General features: G+C 43.3%; 1 protein-coding gene and 1 long non-coding RNA gene across 2 annotated transcripts in view; one reads left to right on the top strand and one right to left on the bottom strand.

The window, feature by feature from the left end:
• camta1a (calmodulin binding transcription activator 1a) overlaps positions 1-15,000 on the bottom strand; it is a 1,011,609-nt gene that overhangs the window by 479,523 nt on the left and 517,086 nt on the right. The window lies entirely within an intron of this gene.
• LOC134457642 (uncharacterized) lies at positions 11,831-12,962 on the top strand. The gene is made up of 2 exons (XR_010036469.1): positions 11,831-12,486; positions 12,870-12,962. It is a non-coding gene; the product is annotated as an uncharacterized LOC134457642 (long non-coding RNA).

Raw genomic sequence — 15,000 nt, 5'->3', positions numbered from 1 at the left:
GGGTCAGCTGTCTCAGGCCCCGGGAGAAAGGTGTGTGTGTTGTGCATAATTGGGTCCCCATTACGTTCTATCTATTGAGTAGGGGGGCCCTTTCAGATTGCTTTGTCCCAGGCCCAGCCAAAGCTGTCTGCGGCCCAGTCCTCCCACTCCTAGTAGTCTGTCACGCTCTCCCCTCATTTAGATTAGAGATGCCCATGGCTATACTGTACTGTAGGTGGAACACAGAGAAAAGTCAGAATAACCTCAAAGTCAAATCTATAGGACTGTGTGTGTGAGTGTGTGAGTGTACATGTGTGTTTCAGTGTGTGTGTGAGTGTGAGTGTGAGTGTGTGTGTTTGTATGTGTATACCTAGGTGTGTTTATAAGTGTGTTTGTGTGTGTGTGTGCGTAAGTGTTTGTGTGTGTGTGTGTGTGTGTGTGTGTCTGTGTATGTGTATGTGTATGTGTATGTGTATGTGTATGTGTATGTGTATGTCTATGTGTATGTGTGTGTGTGTGTGTGTGCGTATGTGTGCATGCGTGTGCCAGTGTTTGTCCCCTAATATGCAACCTCAAGCTGAGCCCCCACAAATCCCCTCCCCAGTTCCCCTTGGCAACCCAATGGAGCCCACCAGGGGGGTGGATATAGGCAACGGGAGCCACTCTGGAAATTGAGCAATGAGATGTGTTTTCAGAGCAACGAGCCACACAGCAGCACATCAGCAAGCCCTCACAAGCGCTTACCCCCCGCATTCATCTCTCCTCCCCTCTAACTCTCTGCTCCGCGCCCCCCCCTTTTTTTTCGAAGGATGGAAGCGAAGGAAAAAGAAGAAAGAAAAGAGGAGGAAAGGGTGTGTGTGTGTGTTTTTCCCCCTCAGAAGAGCACAACCATTTATGGTGCTGGCGCGACCCTCTTGTTTTGTTGGAGTGGTGCCCAAGTGTAGTAAAAATTTGCATCCTGGTGCCGCTGCTACCGTACCACAGGGGACGTCCCCTGGATTTGTCCCCCAGCGGTGGAGTCTGTGTGGGGCAGCTTGTTACACACAACAGCAGCAGCAGCGGCACCAGCACCAGGGTCTGGGAGCCTGCGGAGCCGTAGGAGTCATTTGTGGAGTAATTCATGTTATGAGAGGCTGGGTGGTATCCCAGATAAAGGTTTAGACACTTACCTGCTGACGGCAGTTTTCAAAAGGTACTTTGCGAAAGCAGTAAATCTTCTACTAGGACTGTGTGGTATTCCAGATTACAGATAAAAGGTTTAGACACGGCAAGTGGTATGTCTGTTAGTAGGAGAGCCCTGTTGCTTTGTTTTGCTCTCTTTTCTATTATACTGTAAAGTATAGTGTCTTTATGTACTTCACATAGTTGCTAAGCAGCTTATTATACATGTGCCCCTAAAAGGAAGCACACATAATGATGTAACTATGAAGGCCTATTTGGAATCAGGAGATTTTATGCAACAAGAGATTTGCGTTCACATCTTGCAATGGCAGGTCACAATCAGAGGTTAGTTTAGTATAGAGTAGAGTAGAGTAGAGAAACTTTATTGATCCCCAGGGGGAAATTCAGGTGTCAAGTAGCTACATAAAAACAAACACAGACACAGACACAGACACACACAGACACAGACACACACACATGCCAAGAGGTTCCAGATCTGGGCCAGCTCTGGCATCTCAGGCAGTCCAATCCCCAATAATGATGTCTTTCTTAGTGTCCTTCTGTATACTGTTAAACCGTTGAATGGCCCAAGGGACAAAGGACCTCCTTAGCCTGTCTGTCCTGCAGGTGAAAGCACGGAGTCTGTGACTGAACAGACTCAGTTGGTTAGTGAAGGTGGCGTTAAGGGGGTGATGATGATTATCCATAATAGAGTCCAGTCTGCTCAGTGTTCTGCTCTCAGCTGTTGAGGTGAGTGACTGCAGCTCCATGCCCACCACTGACCCCGCCTTCCTCACCAGTCTGTCAAGGCGCCCAGCATCTCTCTTCCTAATGCTTCCACCCCAGCAAGTCACAGCGTAGAAGAGCACACTGGCCATGACAGACTGGTAGAACATAAGCAGAAGTTGGCTGCAGACATTGAAGGACCTCAACCTTCTGAGGAAATAGAGCCTGCTTTGGCCTTTCCTGTAAAGTGCATCAGAATTTGTGGACCAGTCCAGCTTATTGTCAAGGTGCACTCCTAAGTACTTATAAGTACAGACAGTCTCCACATTCTCTCCCCCAATAGAAACAGGCACCAAGGGCGGGGTGGAGCGCCTGAAATCGATGACCATTTCCTTGGTTTTGGTGGTGTTCAGGTGCAGCTGATTGTTTTGGCACCATCCTACAAAGTCATCCACCAGTCCCCTGTACTCCTCTTCCTGTCGTCTGAGAACTTCTGCATGTGGCATGTCCCAGAATTATAGCTGAAGTCTGTCGTATACAGGGTGAAGAGCACGGGGGAGAGAACCGTTCCTTGTGGCGCTCCTGTGCTGCTAATCACTGTCTCCGATGTTATGTCACCCATCCTTACAAACTGGGGCCGCTCTGTGAGGTAATCAGTGATCCAGGTTACCAGGCTAGGCTGCACTCCAATCCGCACCAATTTCTCTCTCAGCAGCAGTGGTTGTATGGTGTTGAATGCGCTGGAGAAGTCAAAAAACATGATTCTCACAGCACAGCCACCCTTATCCAAGTGAGCGTGTACCCTGTGAAGAAGATACAGGATAGCATCCTCCACTCCCACGTTCTCTTGGTAGGCGAACTGCAGAGGATCCAGTGAGTGGCGTACCTGGGGTTTGAGAAAATTGCGCAGCAGCACTCGTTCAAAAGTTTTCATTAGGTGTGAGGTGAGGGCAACCGGTCTGTAATCATTAAGTTCTTTGGGGTGAGTTTTCTTTGGAACAGGTACCAGGCATGACGTTTTCCACAAGATAGGAACTTTGCCTTCTTGTAGACTCCTATTAACACTAGAACTACCACGGAGGGGTCAATTGACCTTTTTACCTAAAAGCCCCACAAGAGGGTCATTTGACCCTTTGGACCCCCTGCGGACACTCCTTTTGTTGTGGAAATGTGGCTGTTAGCACCTCACAGCTGTCACTTGAGACACAGAGTGTGTGTGTGTGTGTGTATATATGTGTGTGTGTGTATATGTGTGTGTGTGTATGCGCGCACTGGTATTTATCCATCTAACAATTGCCAGGTTGCATTCACATGAGTCGTTATGGTCACATGGCATGGGAGATTCACACGTTACAGTTTTTCTCGATTGGTTTGGCTAATTTCTCGAAACTGAGATGACATTCTCAAAACAACACGGACAAATCCCCAAACCAACTTGCAATTTCCCAAAACGGAATGGCATTTTTCATTGCTTTCATCAGATATCAAATGCTTTGTACATGTCTCAAATGTTTAGTACATCTCTGCAGATGGATATGTACAAATACCCTTCAGTTGACACATTCAGCATAGATTTAGCACATTTTCCAAATAAATTGACCTTGCTTATCTAAACGAATTAGACAATTCTCAGTCTAATGGTTGCCCTCTCCAAAACACGTCAGCATTATTTCATTGTGTAAGTCATCATATGCAAAGTGGTCTACGCAATTCCCAAAACAGTCAAGGACATCATATTTTAAGAATTTCATTACATAGTAAATGTTCAACAGGTCAGATGGTATTGTAACTCAGTGGTGTAGTCTACGTAGAACGCAGGTATACGGAGTATACCCACTTCTAAATTTCAGGGATTTCAGTATACCCACTTAAAATTGATTGATCCATTGTTTTGAATAGCACAAATATATACAGTATACCCACTTCAAAATGTAAATGCTCAAATATACAGTATACCCACCATAAAAAGTAGACTACACCACTGTTGTAACTTTACTAGTTTGTAGAATTTTTTTTTTACAACCGTGTATACTACAGTTTCCTCTGTTATTTGGCTAATTTCATGACATTTTTTTCAAACGACATTCTGTTTTGAACAATTGCTAGTTGCTTTGGCATTTGTCCATGTTATTTTGTGAATGTTATCTCTGTTTTGAGAAATGAGCCAAACCCATGAGAAACATGTGATATATGGGCATTACTTTCTGTATATGAATTTACAGTAAAGAAAGTTACTGATAAATGTCCTTGGTAAATTATCTGTTGTCAAACTTCAATGGTTTCACTCACTTTTTCATTTTTATACATAGTCGAAATCTGTTAGCTGAACGTAGATAAAACACCTAACCATTTTGACTGGCAGTGCTTACACAATGGCAAAGGGACAATTTATTTTGGGGGTACTGATGATATATGTGGGGAAGAAATTTAGTTTTGACACATGGGTAAACTGTTTTTGGGGTGATATGAGAGAGTGATGAGGATCCATGTAGTTATGCTGAACCATCCAGTTTATTTTGACAGAAGGACTAAATGAATGCAAATGAGCCAAATCAATTGAGAAGGATCTATGCCATTTTGATGGTACTGACTATTTATATGTGAGACAGTTTAGTGCTGATGCAAGAATGAGGTGTTTTGGGAGGTATATGACATTTTGCTAGTTATCTGAACTGTTGTGCAGAAGTGTAAGAATGTTTGGCCAAATGACCCAATGGTTATAGGAATGTCATCTCAGTTTCAAGAAATGAGCCAAACCAATCGAGAAAAACTGTAATTCAACCATTATCTGGTTGCAGTCATATGATACGTCATGATCACATGGGACATTCAGAAGTTCATTGATGACTTCTATGAAGAAAATGTGCTGACATGTTTTCAGGACAACCATTACACTGAGAATCAACCAATTGGGATAGATCAGCAAGGTACATTCATTTGAAAATTCTACTAAATGTAAGCTGATTGTGTTAACTGTAAGATACTTGTACATAGCCATTTGCAAGGATGTACTAAATGATTGAGACATGTACAAAAGCATTTGAAATTTGATGAAAGCAATGATAAATGCCATTCTGTTGTGAGGAACTGCAAATTAGTTTTGGGATTTGTCCATGTTTTGAGAATGACATCTCAGTTTCAAGAAATGAGCCAAACCAATGGAGAAAAACTGTAACACACTGTCCGCCAAACTGTGCTATCTGTCTTTGCTGCTGATATCTTCATGCAAGTTGCTATTTACCTGTGGTGATTTTAGAGGCTGACAGCCCTTGGGAAGAAGCTGTCTGTCCCTGTTTGTCTTGGCTGTTAGCACTGTAAGGTGTGACCCCCTCACCCCTCACCCCACACACGGCCCCTAACAGCCTCATTACCATAACAAAATGAGTGATTAGTGTATTAGGTAAAAGCCGCCGGTGTCCTGTCGATATGAGCGACCCGTCGAGATGTGATTCTTTTCGCTACTGAGCAGGCGCACGCATGCGCACACCCTCGCGGCGGTTTTCGCGGGTGATTGCCCATCGAATTGTGAGACCGCAGTTTACGATAGGATCCCCTGAGACAGTCAACTTTAGTGACTCAATCTGTATGAAATAGCGTGGATCATCCAGCAGATCATACACCTGTGTAGTGACTCAGACTTAACTTGGTTCTCCAACCCAGCAGCGCTTTTTGTAGCCTACCCGTAATTATATCAGGCATACTACATTCTCAATTTGGAAAATCTGCGAAATAGCGTGGCCTCGAACATTTGCTACTTTGTTGCCTAACCGTAATCGCTCACACACGCAGCCTCGAACATTGTAACATCGATCAGAAAATAGGCCTACTATTTATGTTGAGAGGCGTTCTCATTGCAAAATGGAAAAAAATCGCCACCTCTGATTGAGCTGTCAAAATGTTCCCTCCACCCTTTTCACTCAAGAATTTGAATCGACTGCATTGTAAAATGCCTGAACATGATAATAAGAAATGCACTGGTGGGGATGTTTAGAAAATGATCCCGGTCATTAAAAGAGGTGTTGCCCATAAATTGACAGACATCTGCCAAAACAAAGCCTCTATCTGCTATCTGCATCTGCTATCTGGGAATCTCTGATCGCGCTTGTTTATCCCCATAGCACATCATTTCATATGGCGTTGCCTTGTGAGCCCACGTCGCATTGAAACCAAACTAACAGCAAATGGCTGCATTAAACAACCCGTAACCAGGCCCTGATCCCAAACACTTTCTCCAGTATTTGCGCAAACTCAACTCACTCTTTCATATGGCACGTTTCTTAACTTGCTCAAACGAGAGGCTCACGGTTTTTTAGTGGTCAGCAGCCGCACGTTCTTATTAAACTCCGCACGAACGATTGCACACCCCTGTCCGTGAAATAAACAAAGTAATGGTTATTAAAACAGTCCTACTTGGACCGATTGAAACGCCTTCCGCGGAAAATCAAGGTCGCTCATTTAGATGAGGCATCGCAAATCGATAGAACACCACTATCGAATAGGGCGACCGGTCGCTCATCTCGACGAGGCAACACATCTCGACAGAACACCGGGTCAAATGACCCCTCTCTGGTACTTCTAGGTAGGCAGAAAAATCCTGGTAGTTCTAGTGTTAAAAAGGTGATGAAGAGGCTCAGCTAATTCCTCAGCACATGTCTTTAGCAGTCTTGCACAGATGCCATCAGGGCCTGCCGTCTTGGACTTAAGTCTTTTCAGTGTCCTTCTAACTTGATCAGTGGTGATTGTCGGCTGTGGGAGTGCTGGGTTGGGGTAAGGGGGGGGGTGGGAAAGGGGTGGGTGGTGGGTTTGTTCCAAGTCGCATAAGTGAGGAGCAGGGGAGGGGGATAGAGGTAGTGGGGATTTGTGAGCCTGCTGTGTCCATTGGTGGAGGTACTGCTGCATTGTTGATGATGGTGGGAGTAGTGACCATAGGCAGAGTAGGAGGGTGTGGGGATGAAGTGTCCCTGTTAGTGAAGCTGGGTGAAGTAGTAACAGGAGTGGGGGGTTGTGAGTGGGGGAGATGGGAGCCTGCTGAAGAGTGGTTGTCAAGTGTGGGCTGGGGGGATGCAGGGGCTATAGAGGTGACAAGAGAAATGCTTTCCTCTGTGCCAGAGTTTCCAAACCGGTTGTAAAAATGGTATAAATCATTGGCAATTGACAGATCGCCCTCTGCCATACCTCTCTTCTTTCCACACTCAGTGATTTTTTTTTATCCCCTGCCATGCCTCTTTAGCATTGTCCTTCATTTTAATTTCCACCTTCTTCCCATATGCCACCTTGGCCTCCTTCAGTCTGCTTTTGAGTTCACGCTGTACACTCCTCAGTTCAGTCAAGTTTCCTTCCTTAAAAATCTTCTTTTTCTTATTGAGGAGTTGCTTGACATCACTGGTTACCCAGGGTTTGTTGTTGGGGTAGCAGCGAATCGTCTTTGTTGGTACAACGATGTCCATGCAGAAGTTTATGTAGTCAGTAGTACATGCTGTGGCCTCCTCCAGGTCATCACTGCCCTGCAGTATACTCCAGTCAGTGGTCTCGAAACAGTCTCTTAGTGCCTCCTCAGTTTCTGGTGTCCATTCTCTGAAAGTATGTGTGGTAACTGGTAGCCTTTGTACTTTTGGGATGTACAGAGGCTGTAAATGGATCAAATTGTGATCAGAGAAACCCAGTGGGGGAAGGGGTGTGGCACTATATGCATCCTTCACGTTTGCATACAGGAGGTCAATGGTTTTATTTTTTCTTGTTGAACAGTCAACACACTGATGGAAGTTGGTGAGGGTGGAGTTGAGGGTAACGTGGTTAAAATCCCCAGTGATGGCAAAGAAAGCCTCGGTATGCTGGGTTTGTAGCCTCGCAACAGTTGTGTGAATGACGTCACAGGCAGTGTCGGGCGCCGCTCTCGGGGGGACATAGACGCAGATTATTATACAGTGTGAAAATTCTCTTGGAGTGTAGTAAGGACGTACGCTGATGGCCAGTAGCTCCACATCTTTACTACACACTGTTTCCTTCACCGTTACATGTCCGGGATGACAAAACTTGTGATTGATGTACATAATCAGTCCACCTCCTTTCTTTTTCCCTGAAAGTGCATTGTCTCTGTCAAGTCTAACTACGCTGAAGCCCGGTATGTCAACATTAGAAGTAGGAGTGAGACTAGTTAGCCATGTTTCCGTGAAGCAAATTAGACTCGCCTCTCTAAACAGTTTTTGGTTTCTTACCAGGGCGGTCAGCTCGTCCGTCTTGTTGGTTAGCGAATTCACGTTTCCCATAATAATTGCTGGGACAGAGGGCTTATATCTCCATTTCTTCTCCCGTCGCTTGGCCTTGACTGCGACCCCTGCTCTGCATCCGCGAAAGCTGAAAACTTCTCTTGGAATGTCCACATGAACAGCGGCGGCAGAATCAGCAAACTTCCGCAGATCCATCAGCTGGCTCCGCGAGTAAACAATGTTGCAGTGTCCATAGCAACGCACAGACTTCTCCATATCCATAAGGAATAAATAACTTCTTGTCCACGTTAAAAAATAAAAAAACGAATCAATAATAATATACAGAAAAATAACAACTAGACGCTAATCTAAGAACTGGAAAATAAGAAATAAAAAACAACATGAAATACGAGTAGAACAGACATAAAACACGGAGCTACAAAACTTGCTGCCATTCTTGCTGGCGCATACGTCACGTATAGCAGGTATAAAGTAGCCTGGTCCTGACCATCCCATAATACGTGTACAAATTTCATTTCGTATTCATGATCTGGAGGTTGTTTGAACTGACACGATTGCAGGAAGTGGGAAGGAAATTTTCGGAAAAATCAGGATAAATTGTTGAACAAACATGTCTGACGTCTGTCTTTGGCGATGTAAGACCGTTTAATAGACATGTCTGAAAGAACATCCTACTGTAGGAAAAAATTACAACTTAGGACCGTTTGTCAGAACACCGGCAAATCCTGCCGCTCAACATCGCTCCACAGAAAACAGGTACCAGACATAGAGCGGTGCCAAGTCTTGGCGGAAATACGTAGGATGGTGTGCGAGGCTAGGTATAAAGCCACTTATCCAAAATCAGGAAACTGTTGTCCAGCATAGAAGTTGCATTTGGAGGTATGTTGGTGCAGTGACAGACATGTTACAGACAGGTCACATCCAGAAGTTTAGTTTCTAGTCAAACAAAAAGAAAGTACACAAGGGGATGTGTCATCTATAAAGGCAACATAGAACAAAATCAATGAAGTGAAAAATGGCCTATTGTCTCATCCAGTCTCAGCGAGCTGGCACCACAGCAACATCAGCCAGAATAACCTCATCATGCCAGCTGATACACCATCAGATAAAGGCAGCTGGAACATTATCACCTTGTTGGGATAAATACCCAAAAGACAAAACAGAAAGTAGGCCTACATGCTTTTGTAATTGGATTAAAATTAGCTCGTCCTACTGTCAGGCTTAATTGTTTTGTTAAAGTCCCCTTCATGCACCGATGCCCCTGTCATCCAGGTATAGTCGTTTAAATGAGTTTCATATATCAGCAAACATCATCAGCTCATCGTGAGCTCTTGAAAACATGATACACTGCACTATGAGCCTATAAGGACGCATTAGCTTACATTGTTTCAGCCATCTGATACTGCTTTTAATAAAGGTTTATGCCTTACTTTGGGAAGGTCAGGGTTTTGCGTTTCGCCAATGTCTTTTTCATAATGGTGTGTCATTACACTGACGGGGTGTTCTCAGACAAGTGTTCATGGAACTGTGACAATGCTGGCTTCAGGACTGTGGGTGTTGCAATGCATTGCTGGCGAAAATGTTCTTGATCCGTCAGAGCATATTTAAGAAAAAGCTAAGCAGAAACTCTTAGAAAAGACTTTAGTAATGGATGTGTCAGGGACTTCACAGTACAGCGTGAGTCAGAGGTAAGGTCTGAAGTTGACGTTGCAAGACAAGAGTACATTATTTTATACCTCGTATGCTGACATTACATAAACCCCTCCTGTCGTCTCAATATGATTAAAAGGCATTATATAATCAGCATGAAAGAGAAACACTCTGGAGCATCTCCAAACCAGGGTCACTCTAGGCCACAAGTGGAGTGGATTGGAGTGGCCTTCCATGCAGGCTTCAAAACCATCAAACCCTAATCGACAAGCCAAAAATACACGTAACCACATTTTAATTCACAACAGGGCTGGACTGACCATCTGGCATTGCGGGCATTTTTTAAAAAATTCTGAAAATAGTGGCCCACGCTATCGCTAGTTATGAGGGGCCCCTTTAAGCCAAAAGTGCCTGGGCCCTATTTCTCCCCCAGTACAGTCCTGATTCACAGAGTGAGAAGATGGACTAGGTGGAGACATGCAAAAGAAGGCTCTGATCTGACATCTGCCCACTCAAACTTTTGTGCTAACAATAGGTAACAGAATATCCAAGTTCAAACAGCCTTCAGGTCAATGAATTACAGATACGTGTGAAGGGTTCCACTTTACTTGACGTGTTGCTGCATAACACATTCGATGTTATACACTTTGCATGAAGGATTCATGACTGTTTCGTAAGACATTCATACCAACCTTTCATAAACATGGAAGATAAAAGGACAGTAATGTGTAGAAATAAAAGTTCTTTGTAACAGCTGCTATGAATGTGTTATCAGGAACACATCAAGTAAAGTGTATGTAAAGGAGTACAGTAGACATTTGGAGGTGTGCATGGACACTGACATCTTTGACTGGCCCCTAGAACAAAGTCATTTGAAAGGGCCCCGCACCCAATACGTACATACCGGCCCCTTCTCTCCCTGGGCTTGGGACAATTTGTCCCCACCTGACCCTGGAGGTGTTAATGACAGCATCAGTAAGTGAAAACTTTGCCCAAAAGCCCTTCCCCCTAAGCCCACGGCACAAGCCATTTCACCAGGGAGCTCATCTACCTGTCTGATGATCCGTGTATTCATTTGGACCAGCTGGTTCACAAAATGTGTGAATTAACTATGTGGCAGGCTTTTGTGTGTGTGTAACAAACATATTTTTTTTTGGGGGGGGGGGTTCAACTTTATTTATACAGTGAAGAGTGAGAGAGGGAATGAATGAGAGTGAGAGATGGGGGAGAATTGGGAAAGGAGCTGGGTCAGGAATCGAACCCGGGTTGCCCGAGAAGCAGTCCAGTGCCCAGCCGAGTAAGCCACAGCTAGGCTGCGGCAGGCTTTTTGGTAACACTTTACTTTACGGATCGCTAATAAGGTGTTAATTTCATACTAATTTCTCAGTAATTTCAGTCTAATTTTATGGTAATAACTGCTTGTTATTAGTAATAACAGCAAAATAACCATATGGTTTCCAGTGCAATTACACTATAATTTCTCATTAATAACAGCAAAAATAACCATACAGTTTCCAGTGCAATTATGCTGTAGTTTCTAGTTAATAGTAGGCTAATGGAAACAGCTACTGTGTCATCATAGTAGTTAGGTGGTAGGTATGCCAGTAACTAAACGGTATCAGCCGAAGTAGTTTCATACTAATTAGGCTACATCAGTGCCGTAATGTGCAATATTTCCTCTTCCTATGTTATTGCATAGAAACGACCACCCAAGCATCCTTGTATTATTTCTGCTTAATTACCTTGTAAACAATTGAGTAGTTATATGGAAATAAGATAGAATCAGGGCCGTAAAATGCATTAACACCTATTCCACTCAATTTTATGGAAATTACATATTTTCATGGTCTTAAAATGTCTTATTTCTTATTTCCACTCAATTACTTAGTTATTATCATTTTTAATACAATATAGACTAGCCTACTATGAAGTGATTCAAGTACACAGACAAACACATTGTGTGCAAAACTTTATTTATTTTTCCAATCAGTTATGAGATTCATGTTCACTGATGTGAGGTTGTCAATCTGCCACCATCCAGAGGAAGTCCTGTGAACACAAAAACAAACAAACAGAGAAGTCAACTGCAAGACCGGTTTCACCACGTTTATTTTTTTATGTTATCAATTCACCATCGCTAAATTTGCTTCTGACATGCAGTACCATGTTAAATGCACGTTGTAAATCTTCCTCAGGCTGACATCGTTGCTGATTTACAAAGGCAAACTCTAGCTAGCACCTAGCTTCAGTCATTGAAAACATGGTGGGCAGAGCTAGCTAGAACTAGTGGTTTCCATGTACCTCTGTAGGCTATGCCATTTCAGCACAAACGCGGCTGATAAGACGTGTTTGCAATGTATACAGTTAAAATCCTTCAATGCTCAGAGACAAAATGAAAGCAGGTTAAAGCTAGAACTACATTAAAAGTTCGTTGTCAGGAAGCTTACCTTGCCTGGCTCTGCTGCACTGAAGTTGAACTAGCTCGCGGTGGTGGCGGCGAGTCCTGTTGTTGCTAGGCAACGAAAGTTTGGTTACTGCAGAACAGGAGCGTCCCAATCAGTATACTTCTGTACTTCAAGCACACTCGTTCTAGTTGTACGCTGCCCGCTCTGATTGCAGTATGGCTCAGAGACGCTGACGTTGTTTAATTGAGTACCCTGACACACAAGGGTGGAGTTTGAGACGCACCACACAGTGCTTTCGCACGCAGGCAGCAACCAGGGACCCCAGGGTAACTTTCAAGGTGAGCTAAAATGGTCTTGATGTTGATTTCATCCACCTTCAATCGTCGAATTACTTTAGCCTTATGCAAACATGTTTTATGAGTTAGTGTTAGGTTTATGTTTGTTCTGGAAATGAAACGGCATACAGAAGTACCTTTACAATGGAAACCACTAGCTAGCTCTGCCCACCATGTTTTCAATGACTGAAGCTAGGTGCTAGCTAGAGTTTGCCTTTGTAAATCAGCTATGTTGTCAGCCTGAGGAAGATTTACAACGTGCATTTAACATGGTAGAAATACTGCATTTCAGAAGCAAATTTAGCGATGGTGAATTGATAACATAAAAAAATAAACGTGGTGAAACCGGTCTTGCAGTTGACTTCTCTGTTTGTTTGTGTTCACAGGACTTCCTCTGGATGGTGGCAGATTGACAACTTCACATCAGTGAACATGAATCTCATAACTGATTGGAAAAATAAATAAAGTTTTGCACACAATGTGTTTGTCTGTGTACTTGAATCACTTCATAGTAGGCTAGTCTATATTGTATTAAAAATGATAATAACTAAGTAATTGAGTGGAAATAAGAAATAAGACATTTTAAGACCATGAAATATGTAATTTCCATAAAATTGAGTGGAATAGGTGATAATGCATTTTACGGCCCTGATTCTATCTTATTTCCATATAACTACTCAATTGTTTACAAGGTAATTAAGCAGAAATAATACAAGGATGCTTGGGTGGTCGTTTCTATGCAATAACATAGGAAGAGGAAATATTGCACATTACGGCCCTGATACCGTTTAGTTACTGGCATACCTACCACCTAACTACTATGATGACACAGTAGCTGTTTCCATTAGCCTACTATTAACTAGAAACTACAGCATAATTGCACTGGAAACTGTATGGTTATTTTTGCTGTTATTAATGAGAAATTATAGTGTAATTGCACCGGAAACCATATGGTTATTTTGCTGTTATTACTAATAACAAGCAGTTATTACCATAAAATTAGACTGAAATTACTGAGAAATTAGTATGAAATTAACACCTTATTAGCGATCCGTAAAGTAAAGTGTTACCGGCCTTTTTTAAAACGGTCTAAAGCTATGATTGATATCTCGGTCTAGAACAACCTTAGCTAACCCTTTTCATACAGTCTCTTCCGCTCTCTCTGAAAGCAGCAGCTGTCTGGATATAACTCATGTGATTTAGATGGATAGGTCAGCAGTTTAAAAAGTAAAAACTTCTCATTCAGATTTAATGCCGAGGCTTTCTTTCGTCTTCCTCCCAGGGCCCTCTTGAAAGGGGAATTGCAGTCGGAGACAGCGGCGGAGGGAGTCTGGGTTATGCATGTGTCATGGCTATCTCCTAGATGATGATGATGATGATGATGTGTGTGTTTCATCATCATCGCCGTCTGAACATTTGGGCTCCTCTCATAATCAGCTGATGGACTCATCCGAGAGTCCATTCCTTTTTTAGTGTGTGCTGTGCGCAGCAGTCTGACTGGGTTGAATAAAACAGTCTGTTGCTGCTTGAGACAGGGTGCTTCACAGCAGAAGCTCACTCTGCTAATGACAGTCCATATCTACACAGTAAAATGTGCAATTTTAATTCAACACCTAAAGGTGCACTGTGTAATAAGTTCTTTTCAGAATTCATGCTGCTCATTCACAAATGTTACCTTCACAAAGACCACCACCATCAAATTCTTTCATGCGTGAAAATGTGGATCTTCTCCATATCCGCCATTTTGAATATCCAGACCTTTTAGCTGCAAAACGTACTGTACTTTGGTCATACTAGTATATATCAGCTTATTAATTAGTAAGTATTAATGAAAAGATCAGAGTTGGAAATAGTCAGCAGCACAGTTTGAATGAGCGGCATAGTTGCAATACCTACTCTGGCCACCATCCTACACAGTGCACCTTTAAAAAGTATTTAACACCCACGGTGCTGGTCCTACTCTCTGAAGTGTTGAATTAGCACCATAAAATATACAGTGTGTGACATAAGCACCTTGTCACTCCAGAGACATCATTAACATTAGACTTTAGTGGAAGGTCATCTTTTGAAATGAGCATTTTACAAGGTGGTGTAGTGTTAATTCCTCACGTAAACTGCCAGGTCACATTATCGTGTATTAGCGTCATGTGTCACTGTGCAATGTGTGTGTGTGTGTGCACGTGTGTGCATGCAAAGCTGTGTGTGTGTTCCTGCCATGTGCGTGTATGTGTGTGTGTAGGGCACACATGCCTGCACTTGCTTGTGTGAGTGTCTTTCTTTTGTATGTGTGCTTTTGTGTAATTGTGCATTCATGCACCTGTGTGTGTGTGCAAGTGTGTTTGCAGACGTCTGTGTGTTTTGTGTGGTGCCTGCCCTCACACACCCATTAATGATGATGGCTTTATGTAATAATAGAGCCATGTCAGGCCCGGTCGGTCGCTGTTCCTCCTCTGGCGTCCTTGCCACGTGTGGCCCTCGTCGTTCTCCGCGAGATTGTTCCAAGTAGGTCAGGCCACC

Source organism: Engraulis encrasicolus, chromosome 10, assembly GCF_034702125.1.
Source record: "Engraulis encrasicolus isolate BLACKSEA-1 chromosome 10, IST_EnEncr_1.0, whole genome shotgun sequence".
NCBI classification, from domain to species: domain Eukaryota; kingdom Metazoa; phylum Chordata; class Actinopteri; order Clupeiformes; family Engraulidae; genus Engraulis; species Engraulis encrasicolus.
Note: the sequence above shows the minus strand (reverse complement) of the source record. Positions and strands in the feature narration are given on the sequence as shown.